Here is a 14,063-nt window from a genome sequence, read left to right on the forward strand (position 1 = left end):
TGAGCCGGTTTCCGGGAGCCCTGTGAGTGGCGGACAGAGCAGCACCAGTTGCGGTGATACAGACTGACCCCACCGGCGTTGCTCTAACTCAGTGTTTCTCAATTCCAGTCCTCAGGCCCCCCCAACAGGTCAGGTTTTCAGGATTTCCCTCAGATGAAAAGACTGTGGTGATTACTAAGGCAATGAAACTGATCAAATCACCTGTGCAAAATAATGGAAATCCTGAAAACCTGACCTGTTGGGGGGGCCTGAGGACTGGAATTGAGAAACACTGCTCTAACTACATGCCTGTTTTTATTATGGAAATATGAGTTGCCCTACTACTTTCTTAATAAACGTTTTAAAAAAAGTTTAAACTTAGAGGTGCCTCTCTTGCTTTCTGCATCTGGAGATCGCTTCTGCTATTACAGGAGGCTTGCCCTTGGCACTGAAAGGGGGCACTGATTGGCAGCACTGTTGGGACTGCACTGATCATCAGTACTCTGATGATCAGTCCCTTGATTATCAATGTAGATGTCCCCTTTCACACAGACCAGTTACTGGTTTTCCTCTCCTTACGCTGTGAAAGGGTAAGGAAAGGAATAACGATATCTGGCAAGTGCGTTTACATAATAATCAGCAGTGATTGGACACAGCTGATCATTTGGTAAAGGGGTTGCTGTGATTTACTCTTTACACCGATCTATGATCAGCTGTGTCCGAAGGACACAGCATTCACAGAGCACAGCATCATTCGGCTATAGCACGGTCATCTGGGGGTGGCGCTGCTCCCTTGAAAAAATGCTGCCCAAGGCAAAGCCTTGTTTGCCTTGTGGTAGATACGCCCCTGCCCTGAATGCCTCTGACGATAAATGTCTCTCCTCGGTTCACGCTCACAGGGAGAGCCAAATCGGCGGCTCTCCTTGTCGGGGGGGGGGGTCTGTGCTGATAATCAGCACATTGATTATCAGCACCGCCCCCTTCAAAGGGTGCTTATCAGCTGCCAATCAGTGCCCAACACCTGCCAGCCTGTCCCCATGCTAGACGGATGTTGTGACAGACTCACCCGGGACATCCCCAGACCCTCTTATGTCTAAAATCATTCTATGTCCACTAGGGGCATAGGATGACTGAGAAATGATATCTTGGACTACCTGAGATGGGATATTTATGTAATTATTATCGACAATATATTCCAGGATATCTGTAAAGAACTATTTACTGTTTGATTCTGAACTCCACGGGTTAATTGTAAGAGTGACTCATTCATACTGTTAGATGCTAATGTCCTCACCTCCAGCCATTTGTTTGTTCTCTGTGCCAATTGACCCTGCTATTGTGTGAAGATGTCCTGTGTTTACACTTATGATAATGTGTATTGTATAACAGGTCAGCGAGGAGACCTGACGTCTACTCTGAAAGGTCATATCTATGAGTCGCCTAGTCTGGGTAAATGATTAGTTAATTAGCTCATGTTAATTTATGTTCTGGTTACCTCCTCTAACTGTATATAAGGTTGTATTCTTGGTTCTATTAAACACTCCATGTTCAGCACACAACAAGTCTCGTCTCATTGTGTGCTTGAGAGCAGCTGGAATATCAGATATATCTATATCCAGACTGATAGGAAGCGGAATATGACGAAAGCATTAAAGCGGAGTGTGGAACGTTCCGTTACAGATGTCAGTGCCAAATCAGTGCCTCATCAAAGTGCCAATCGGTGTGACTTAGTAATGCCTGTCAGTAGCTCATCAGTGCTGTAATGCCTGTCAGTAGCTCATCAGTGCTGCCTATCAGTGCTGGTCTTTTTTCGTTTATAGCGCAAAAATTAAAAAAACGGCAGAGGTGATCAAGTACCACCAACAGAAATCTCCATTTGTGGGAAGAAAATGATAAAAATGTAGTGTGCGTATAGTGTTTGCATGACAGTGCACAATCATTCAAAATGCGACAGTGCTGAAAGCTAAAAATTGTCCTGGGCAGGAAGGGAGGAAAGTGCCCGTTACTGAAGTGGTTAAATTTGTCCTTTTTTTCATACAGACTCCTACAGAAAGTTCTAATTCTGTCTGGTGACATAACTTTGTGGATAAAACAGAATGTACGCCACTAAACTCATATTAGTCTTTTAAAGCCACGAGGAAAATGACCTTTACTGAACTTTTTCAATTATTCATCCCTGGCTTCAGACACACTTGACCTGTCAGCCTCAGACGTTTTAATTAGACAATTTTCTCCTATTAATCTGCTAGGTTACGGTTATAAACCCTGCTGTTTTAAAGTATCCTGACATATCACAGGTTAACATACCCATTATTGTTCGGTGGAAGAATTACCAGTAAATTAAATGTCCTCATTGCCAGAAACATAACCTAATTGTAGTAATTTAGACCAGTGGTGGTATAACATGGAGGTTCTGGAGCTCAAAGCAAACTTTTAGTATGTATCGTGATACAGCAGTGGATGCAAGTGTACTGAGTAAATTAAGAGATTTCAAGGAAAATCTCAGCTAATATAATGGCAATTTCCAATAATCCACACCTACTAAAACTACCACTTTGTAGCGTGTACATTGTTAAGCACACACAAAGGATAAATTATATACCGAGAATACATGCTAGTCACTTTATTCAGCGCTGGTATTGCATGAATCCTTATGTAGCGTCTTTATAGGCAAGTTACTGGATTGGCTATATATATATATATATATATATATATATATATATATATATATATATATATATATATATATATATATATATATATATATATATATATATATATATATATATATATATATATATCTTCCCTGTAAATCAGTGGAGCAGTTTGAGATTGTTTTGGGCTTTGTAGGATGCAAGTTTGATTGCTCCCCTGTTTTTTTGGCGTATTCCAAAATATATTGAGTTGGGAGAGCAATGAATATTTATGTGGTCTCAGCTAATCCCTGGGGGAGGATGCCCAGTAAATGGCTGAGGTGTGCATAAATAGTCCAGGAGGTGAAGTTCCCAGCCTGCAGAGCTGCTGCCCTTCTAGGCAGCCCAGCTTCAGCCTCAGCCCCCTAATACTTACCTGAGGTCCCCCTCCGTCCACGCGTGTCTCAGCCATCCAAGATTTTCCCTCCTGATTAGCTGAGACACAACAGCGGCGCCATTGGCTGCTGCTGCTGTCAAAGTCAGCTAGCCAATTAGGGGAGAGAGGGGACGGAGCCGGGTCGGGCGCTGTGTCTCAATAGACACAGAGCTGTGACTCGGCTTGAGTGCCCCCATAGAAAAGGAAGACTCGGGCTGTTCTGAGCAAATACACTTCAACAGAGCAAGTACGTACGACACGTGTTATTTTTTTAGGGAAAAAAAAAACGTTACAATCACTTTAAAGCGGATCTCCACCGAAAAAAATAAAAATAATTTAAAGCCAGCAGCTACAAATACTGCAGCTGCTGACTTTTAATATTAGGACACTTACCTGTCCTGGAGTCCAGCGCCATCCGCAGCAGAGGACGAGTTATCGCTCATTACTCTGCTGCCCCCACCGCTATTCTCGGTGAGGGAACCAGGAATTGAACCATTGTGGCTTCACTTCCCGGTTCCCTACGGCGCATGCGCGAGTCATGTGCACCGTCCTCACTTGTCCCCACTGTGTTCTGGGAGCCGTGTGTTTCCCAGAACACAATGGGGGGGGGACGGGATCTGACGTCCTGCCCGCAGTCTACCTGCAGACTGTGTGGCTGGAAGTGGGTGCAAATACCTGTCTTTAGACAGGTATCTGCACCCTCCTCCCCCCTGAAAGGTGTCAAATGTGACACCGGAGGGGGGAGGGTTCCGATGAGCGGAAGTTCCACTTTAAGGTGGGGCTCCGCTGTAAGTTGGGGGCCTGTTTGCTGAAAAGCTCTGGAGATAGTCAAGGGATTTCACTAAGGATCTGGCCTGACGAGTTCACTGAGGAAATGTCTGACTGATATTGGAAAGAGGCATTCAATTATCCAGGGACATTGTGAGTACAGACCTCAGTGTAGGATCCTGGTGACTGTTGCTACTGCTATACCTTGTGCTTTAGTACTAGTGATTGCTGGCCTGGGACATTTCTGTTGGTGTCTCATTGCAGTCCATTTCTCTGGGCCTTTGTTCCAAGAAGTAGTTACAAAATGGAGTGTCCTCTGATCATCGTTCAGCTTTCATGGAGTATCCCACAGCTCCCTATGCTCAAGTTATCCCAGCTGGATAAAACAAAACCGTGTCTTCATTTCAAGCCGCAAAGCAACAAAATGTGATCATTTTATAAGGGTGGTGATATTTTTCTATACACACTGTATATACGTAAACGAGAAACAACTAAGTAACAATTACAGCGCAAAGAGGGCAAGAGGAATTTGGTTCTAGAAGATGAAACAGTTGGGAGCTATAGACAATCCTGCTCAAGAAGTTAGGAACACACTTAATTTCTGGCAGACCAATAGGTATTATCCCATACATTTTTTTTTAATGAAAAAACAAAAAAAAGGCATCTTGCCTTTTTTGTTTTTTCATAAAAAAAAATGTACGGAATGTATTGTATGCATGCAATGGAAAGATAGCGTGTTTTTTTTTTTCAATTTGCCCTTGTGTAGCGTCTATGTACTTTATAGTACTGGTGCTAGTTAAATTTAAGGGTAAGATCAGAGTGTAGTCAAACTCTGATCCAGATTGTTAAATGCAAAACAGTGTCTGTCTCAGATTGGCTGTGCTGTGGGCTTATTCTGTTGTACTGGGGTGTTCTTCCAGCCCCGGTGCTGCAGGTGGCAGCAGTGGAGTCAAGGTTTGGGTGCCCTTTCCCAGCAGCCAATCAGGAGGGTTTGTCCTCATTGTGCATGCTGGTGAGGGGTATTTATGGGGCAGACGACATTTGGTCCGAGTCTTCTTCGTCAAATGTGGCACCCACCTTTAGGGTGACCACATCACGGCGCCCCAGCGTTATGGCCTGCCTGGCCGGGGGGGGGGGGTGTGCCACTCGGTGTTCCTTGTTCCGGGACTATGCTGGCCCGGAGCATCTGAACAGTGACGGGGACCCAGTGAGTGACTGGGTTCCCACCTTTGTGGATCCCAAGCTGTACTGCTGTTCGATGGGGAGTCAGTCTGAGGAGCGCCATTGAGAAGCTGGCGGTCCAAAAGGGCCTCGACAAACCACCAGGGATCAAGGTAGCTGGACACTGAGGGATTAACCACCTGTCAGTCGGTACCTGAGCGACAAGTTGAAGGAGATCCAGGCGTAACTCATCTAAGGAGGGATATCTCTAAGAATTCAATCTAGAGAGGACCTGTGGCATAGGTGTCTTTCTGAGACTCACTGAGGGGAGTCTGTGGCAGAGGCTCTTTATCAAGTTCACCAAGGAGGGTCTGTGGCAGAGACTTTATCCTGCAATTGTCAGCAGGGCTGTACTGGGACAAAAATTTGGCCCTGAACTTCCAAACCCGCCCCCCTTGGTTGGCCAACCCTGATGACCACCCAAGCCCCCCTCCCCCTTCACTAGCCAATTAGCCGTTCTACCTTATTACATAATGCTGCGGGGAGAGGAGGTGAACGCTGTGGGGAGGGAGAGGAGGCGAGTTCTGCGGGGAGGGAGAGGAGGTGAACGCTGCGGGGAGGGGGAGGAGGTGAGCGCTGCGGGGAGGAGGGGGCGGCGGTCCGCTGTCACTGAAGCCGGCCCACTGAGCCATCGGCCCACTGGGAAACTCCCTATAGTCCAGATGGCCAGTCCATCCCCGATTGTCAGAGCGATACTTTGGCTGCCAGATCAGTGAGAGAGGCCTGTCCGGGTACGCTAAGCCCACTCCGGCGGGAGTGGCGCATAGAAGGGTTACGTTTGGGAGCAGGGCTGTTTCCTATTATCACGCCTGAATCTGCTATTCTCCTTTCTTCTTCAACTTTACTTTCCTCACCACAAGTTTACCGTTTTTACCCGACTGGGTAATAAAGAACACAGCAAAGAGCACCTGTCTGGACATTCCTTTACTTCTACTATATGCAATACGCAACATTCACCCCTAGGAACTTCGGAGGAGCCATGAGGTAATATGCCGCCCAAAAAGCCAGCAGCTTTAGGATGTTGTAAGATTTATTGCAAAAAAATGTCCTTGCAGCCAACAGTTCAAGGGTAAGTTCATCTTTTCCCAAAAATAAAAAAACAAGTAAGTCAACTCCAAATATCCTGTCTGCCGCTGCACATAGCGGCTGTGACGCCATGTGCTTCTGGTGTAATGGTACATACACCGCAATACACATCCCAGAAGGGAGCATCCCCTATAATGCCTGCAATGGCGAGTGCTCATTGGTCAGCACAACCACACAATCCCCCACTTCTTTCTCCTGGGACAGACTATTAATTGAAGAAGCCCCAGATGTGCTTCTCATTGGTCAGCATGGTCATGTGACCAATATTCTTTTGCCATTGCAACAATTATGATGGATACTCTCAAGGGAGGTGTACAGACGACTACACAGTTAGAACGGGGAATCACGGTCGCCATGTGCAATGGGGCCCAGAGGGGTGGCAAGGATATTTGGAGTAAGTTTACTTTTTTATTTATTTTTAAAACGTATACTTTAAAGCTGGTATATGCATCTGTTATTTTAAAAGCCATGGCATTCATGAAAATCTTGTTTTGACATGGAATGCGTACGTTCAGCCATTGCACACACTGGGGAATGGCAGTGATGTTTGAAGCTATAATTATATTTAATTTTGAAATTATAATTTTTAACGTGACACTGGACTTCTGACTGTGCAATCAAGAGTATCAGTAGCTCCCAGCCTGCTCTAGTCTAGTTTATGGCGTTTATGGGGTTATGATGATGTTCTTTGTCGTTTTCATGATCTGCTGTGTATCCAGTAAGGATTGACGCTGTGATTTCCTGCAGTATTTTGTGTGATTTATTAACTAAAACCAACATAGGACGAACAATCTACAACCTACATATATTCATAGATGCACCTCCACCCATAAAGAAAGGCGTGCACATGACCAGTTTTGCATATTATTGCCATTTCATGCCATCCTATATTCCTGAGAAATATAAGCCAATGGGTTCTCCTGGGCAAGTTCTACGCACTTCCTAGTGCACAGAAGCATCAAGAAATTCCCAAATGCTAGCACTATCAACTTCAAATGTATTAAATTCAGAAAGCAGATTCAATTTACCTTCATCAGTAAACCAGCACATTCTGGAAGTGGGCATTGCTATGTTAAAATGATGCTTTTGCCAAGGTGCTTTTTCGAGGAGTTGCCACTTTAACACAGGAAGGTTGGCGACAGGCTGCAACTGGCTTGATTAGGTTGAAATTAGAAGAAAAACAAAAGACCACCTATAAAAAAAAAAAAAATGGTCAGAATGGAAAAAAAGTGCAGAGGGAAGCTTCCCCCCCCCCCCCCACTCATTTCAATTTAATTTCAGGGGTTAACATACAATAATTCAATTTGTTTTGGTATGATGGGTGACCAGGGCACCACATTCCTAAGTTTTCATACCAAAAAAAACCTGATCCTTTTTACCGTAGTATTGGGACTTTAGAAGTGCCAATTAATACATAAAACCATATATTAACTGCTTCCCGACCAGTGCACGACAATTTACACAACGACGTACCTGTTTGTCCCTCCTTCATAGCTGCATTTAAGGCGCGCGTGCACGCCGGCCACATGAGCGGGCCTGTGGGTCCCGCAGACTATGTCCGCCAGTGGCCAGCTATCGTGGCGAGGAGAGGCAGAACAAGGCATTTCCCTGTTCTGCCTAGCAACATGACAGGGATCTCTTTCATTTGAGTGGTAGCCCACCCCCCTTCAGTTAGAACACACTGAGGGAACACAGGTAACCCCTTGATCAACCCCTAGTGGTAACCCTTTCCCTGCCATTGACATTTATACAGTAATCAGTGGCTTTTTAGCTCTGATCACTGTATACTAACAATGGTCCCACAATGGTGTCAAAAGTGTCCGGATCTGTCCGTCGCAAATTTCGTAGTCCCAAAAAAAAAAAAAAAAAAAAAAAAAAAAAAAAAAAACAAAACACAGATCACCGCCATTACTAGTAAAAAAATATATTTTTTATAAAAATGCCATAAAATCTATCCTATTATGTAGACTAACTTTTTGCACAAACCAAAAATATGTAGTGGAATATATAATCAGCCTAAAGTGAGGAAGAAAATTCGTTTTTTTTTTTTTTATATATGTATATTTTTGGGGGATATTTATTATCGCAAAAAGTGTAAAATGTAGTTAATATTATTTTAGTATAGTGCAAAAAATAAAAACCGCAGAGGTGATCAGATACCACCAAAAGAAAGCTATTTGTAGCACTTGTCAGTTAAAGCGACGCAGTGCCGTATCGCAAAACCTGCTTTGGTCATTAAGGGGGTAAAACCTTCCAAGGGCTGAAGGGGGTAAAACCTTCCAAGGGCTGAAGGGGTTAAAAAAAATTGATATAGAAAGATTAAAATGTCCAATTTACAGTATACACTTATCGTTTACAACAGGGGTTTTTAACCTTTGTGACCTTCCTGGGTCACACTAGAAGAGGAATTGTCGGTCACACATAAAATACACTAAAAATAGGGATAGATGATGAGCAAAAAAGTCAGGCCGATTACAAGATAACGATTACTGATATAAATAACTTTTTTTTTTTTTATAATATTTTTTTTTAGAAAAGGGCAACATAAATCTAGTGTGATAGTGAACACCATTTTAGACGCAGTTAAGCATCAATATCTGGTTGAATGGATGAAGTAGCAATTCTCAAGGTGCTCATCAGATATTTTGGTTCTAATTTTGCCCTTCATGTGCTTTATCCTTTGGGGGGGGGGGGAGGGGGGGAATGATATACTATATAAAATATTATAATATATATTTATATTTGCAGAACCACGCAAAAGTGTGAGTTACAATCAGTGTCATTTTCATTGACAAAAATATTAAGATGATTTCAGTCGACTAAAATACGGATAAAACTAAGATGGCATTTTAGTCGAAAGACTAAAAACGAAATCAAAATTTACACTCGTATAAAAATATGTGTCTGTAGTGCATGTTCAAACCTTAATACCATAAACAACAACATGTTATCAGAGTTTACTCCAGAAGTGGAAATTCTAGAGAAATCCTTAATACATTACAATTTAACTAAAACGTCATGGCAGAGTTGAAAAGAGTTTAAAAAGTCCTATAGATACGCAGAGGAAACAAGACCCCAGACGGTGGAACCCCACCCATAACGGGAGAAAATTACAAATGACAGACGATAAATTCTGTAAAGTAGAGATAAGAGGAAGGGAGGGTGGGAGGGGGGTTAGGGGGAGGGGTGACTAGGAAGGCAACAATATAAAGGGGAAGACAACATGGTTTATAGTGACCCTGGAAGAAGTCAGCGATTTGACGAAATGGCATAGGGAGGAGCGGCGTGCTGACGTCACCAAAGAAACTACGCTACTACCCGGAAGGACGGGCGGATAGTGAGAGCCGGCCAGCTTGAGAATTACTATAACGCACATTTTTATTCTACCTCATGTGAGTGCATGCTTTTATTTTATTATTACATTTTTGGAATATACTTCACTATGGTAGCCTTTATTTCCACATGGGTAATCTACATTGGGGAGACCTATTGAGAAGCCCATACACGGAAGGAACAGGAGAGCAACCAGTGAGAAACCATAGAGAGACCCAGGGCAGGGTTAACAGCCACAAGCGAATGTGATCTCTGTAACAAGAGATCCATAGGAGTCGGTAAGGAGATTTACAATAAGAGGTGGAGGCACAAATCTATTTCTCTTGGCACTTTCTCCCTGGGTGTATATTTGCTTTGAAGTCACGGATATTCAACATATATGGACTTTTTTTCTTTAACCACTTGCTTACTGGGCACATATACCCCCCTCCTGCCCAGGTGAAATTTCAGCTTCTGGCACTGCGTCGCTTTAACTGACAATTGCGCGGTCGTGCGACGTGGCCCCCAAACAAAATTGGCGTCCTTTTTTTCCCCACAAGTAGAGCTTTCTTTTGTTGGCATTTGATCACCTCTGCGGTTTTTATTTTTTGCGCTATAAACAAAAAAGTACGACAATTTTGAAAAAAAATTACAATATTTTTTACTTGTTGCTATAATAAATATCCCAATTTAAAAAAAAAAAAAAAAAAATATTTCAGTCTAGGCCGATACGTATTCTACATATTTTTGGTAAAAAAAAAAAAAACACAATAGGCGACCGGTTTGCGAAAAATTATAGCGCCTACAAAATAGGGTACAGAATTATTATTTTTTATTATTATTTTTTTTACTAGTAATGGCGGCGATTTTTATTGGGACGGCGACATTATGGCGGTACATCGGACACTTTTGACACTATTCATATTTATACTGCAATCAGTGCTATAAATATGCACTAATTACTGTATAAATGTGACTGGCATTGAAGGGGTTAACACTAGGGGGTAAGGAAGGGGTTAAATGTGTATACTGCTTAGTGTTCTAACTGTGGGGGAAGGGGGGTGACCGATCTGTGTCCCTATGTACAAGAGACACAGATCAGTCTCCTCTCTCCCTGACAGCACGCTGTCTGTGAGAGCCGGCAATGAGAAATGATCTCATATGTTTACATATGAGATCATCTCTCATTGGCCGCAAAGATCGCCTACCGAACGGCCACTCCGATTGGCCGTTCACGGCGATCTGCGATTGGCTGTGTCCAAGGGACACGGCCAGCACAGAAGTTCCCCGCTGCGCGTGCTACGAGCAAAGGGGCGGACGTCAAATGATGTCCACTTGGATTTTCAGGTCCGCACTGTAGCCGTCATTCGGCTATAGCGCGGGCCTCTAGTGGTTAAGTTGATTGGACTATCATTCAACATTTTATGATATGTTTGCACAGCAGGAGTGATCTTTCCTATTGTTAACCATTTCGGTGTCACTTACAGTTTATTATATTGGAATATCATTCAGCATTTGTTTTTGTTCGTACAGCAAGAGTGTTCTTGTTTATTAGCACATTTTGGCACTTATTGGAGCTATACACTGTACCAACACAGTCACGTATCTTTCCACCATTAACTGTTAAAGATTGCATTTTCAATCTCTTTTCACATAGAACCATTATTGAGGTTGTACCAATAATAGAGGCGTCACAGTGCAACGCAGCGCAGCTTCAAATTTTTGATAACATGGTTTATAGGATTGTATTGTGTTTTTAATACATGTATATGAGGTTTTCCCTTGTATTTGATAAAATAAAATATTAAAAAAAAAAAACACACGTCATGTCTCGTCTATTATTACGATTATATAAAAATTTGCATGGATAGCAAATTTTTTAGCATGTTTTCATTTGTGCAATTTTTTTGTTCTTCAGTTGGTTGCAGCATAAATGGGGAATGCTGAAATATATTTATTTGGTTGGCCTATGTCTATTTAGATCACCGTCCAAGAGCATAGCCGTTTCCTCTCTTTTTCTGTATAATGCCATCCTTTTCAATAAAGATATATTAACCACTTAAAGCGGAGGTCGGGTAAAAAAAAAAAAAAAAATTTAAAAGTCAGCAGCTGCTGACTTTTAATAAGGACACTTACCTGTCCTAGTCGCCAGCGATGTCAGCCCCCGCCGAGGCCGATCCTTGATCCTGGCAGCTCCAGGCGCCGCCATCCACAGTAAGGGAAACAGGCAGTGAAGCCCGTGCGGCTTCACTGCCCGTTTCCTACTGCGCATGCGCGAGCAGCGCGGCGCTTTGTGAATGGGCCGGCTGCTTTCTGGGATACACACAGTTCCCAGAATGCACCGCGTCCCATTCACAAGAAGAAACTGAGTGTAGGAGGAGGAAGAGAATCCACTGCGGTAGATAAAGAGGCAGATTCGGGACTTCCGCATAGCAACAGCTATTTAGGTTAAGTAAAAAAAAAATATTAATTTTTTTAAGATTTTTGGTGGAAAGATTTTTTTCAGGGTGGAACTCCGCTTTAAGGATCGGGCCTATTTTTCAGACTAGGTGTTTACAAGTTAAAAATCTGTTTTTTTTTGCTAGAAAATTACTTCAAACCCCTTAACATTATATATTTTTTTTCCCCAATTGTCTTTGCAATACTTTCTGTCAAACTGTATTTGCGCAGCGGCTTTACAAGCACACTTTTTTTGGAAAAAAAAAAAAACGGTAAAGTTAGCCCCATTTTTTTTTTTTTTTATATTGTGAAAGAGAGGGTTACACTGAGTAAATTGATACCCATCATGCCATGCTTCAAAATTGCGCCCGCTCGTAGAATGGTGACAAACTTTTACCCTAAAGAGGGTCCATAGGCTCCATAGGCAACATTTAAAAACTTCTACGTTACCTGTTTTGAGTTACAGAGGAGGTCTAGGGCTAGAATTATTGCTCTTGCTCTCACTCCAACAATTTTATATTATTATTTTTTTTTACACTATCCTTTTAAAAAAAATAATAATAAATTGGGTCACTTTTATTCCTATTACAAGGAATGTAAAACATCAGTTGTAATAGAACAAAAAAAGCATGACAGGACCTCTTTAAAAAAAAGAAAGAAAAAGGAGTACATGGGTATGATCTGTGAGAATGCTCGTACATATAAGTGGTTATTGAAAAGCAGATGAATTGTTTTCCTGTAACTACAGGCTGTTGTAAATTATCAGTGCATATTGTAAATTGCAAATTAAAAATTTTGTATATGAAATAAAAAAAGGTTTAATCTTGTAACTTGGCACATTGAAAATCCCAATATCACAGCAAAAATTACAGTGCCTGAAAAAAGTATTCATACCCCTTGAAATTTTTCCACATTTTGTCATGTTACAACTAAAAAACAAATTATTTTATTGGGATTTTATGTTTTCGACCAACACAAAGCAGAGGGAAAATGATAAATGCTTTTCAATAGTTTTTACAACTAGTAAATATCAAAAAAATAATATAAAAGTGTGACGTGCATTTGTATTTAGCCCCCCCGATACTTCGTAGAACCCACTTTCTCTGCAATTAAAGCTGCAAGTCTACCAGCTTTGCACATCTACAGAGTGACATTTTTGCCCATTCTTCTTAATGCAAAATAACTCAAGCTCTATCAGATTGGATGGAGAGCGTCTCAACCGCAATTTTCAAGTCTTGCCACAGATTCCCAATTGGATTTATAAATGTCCCAGTCAAAGTCCAGACCTAACACAAATATGCTTTGATCTAAACCATTCCATTGTAGCTCTGGCTGTATGTTTAGGGTCATTGTCCTTCTGGAAGGTGAATCTCCACCCCAGTCTCAAATCTTTTGCAGACTTCAACAGGTTTTCTTCTAAGATTGCTTTGTATTTGGCTCAATCCGTTTTCCCATCAACTCTGACCAGCTTCCCTGTTCCTGCTGAAGAAAAGCATCCTCACAACATGATGCTGACACCACCATGTTTCACAGTGGGGATGGTGTGTTAAGGGTGATGTACAGTGTTCGTTTCCGCCACAGATAGCGTTTTGTTTTTAGGCCAAAAAGTAAAATTTTGATCTCATCTGATCCGAGCACCTTCCTCCACGTTTCCTGTGTCCCCCACATGGTTTCTCGCATGCTGCAAACGGGACTTATTTTGTCTGTCTTTCAACAATGGCTTTCTTCTTGCCACTCTTCCAAAAAGGGCAGATTTGTGGAGCGCACAACTAATAGTTGTCCTATGGACAGATTCTTCCACCTGAGCTGTGGATCTCTGCAGCTCCTCCAGAGTTACCATGGACCTCTTGGCTGCTTCTCTGATTAATGCTCTCCTTGCCCGGCCTGTCAGTTTAGGTGGACGGCCAGGTCTTGGTAGGTTTACAGTTGTGCCATACTCTTTCCATTTTCGGATGATAGAATGAACAGTGCTCCGTGAGATGTTCAAAGCTTGGGATATATTTATTTTTTTATATAACCTAACCCTGCTTTAAACGTCTCCACAAATTCATCCCTGACCTGTCTGGTGTGTTCCTTGGCCTTCATGATGCTGTTTGTTCACTAAGGGTCTCTAACAAACCTCTGAGAGCTTCCCAGAACAGCTGCATTTATTATGAGATTAAATTACACAAAGGTGGACTCCATTTACT

This window comes from Rana temporaria, chromosome 10, assembly GCF_905171775.1.
Source record: "Rana temporaria chromosome 10, aRanTem1.1, whole genome shotgun sequence".
Taxonomy (NCBI): domain Eukaryota; kingdom Metazoa; phylum Chordata; class Amphibia; order Anura; family Ranidae; genus Rana; species Rana temporaria.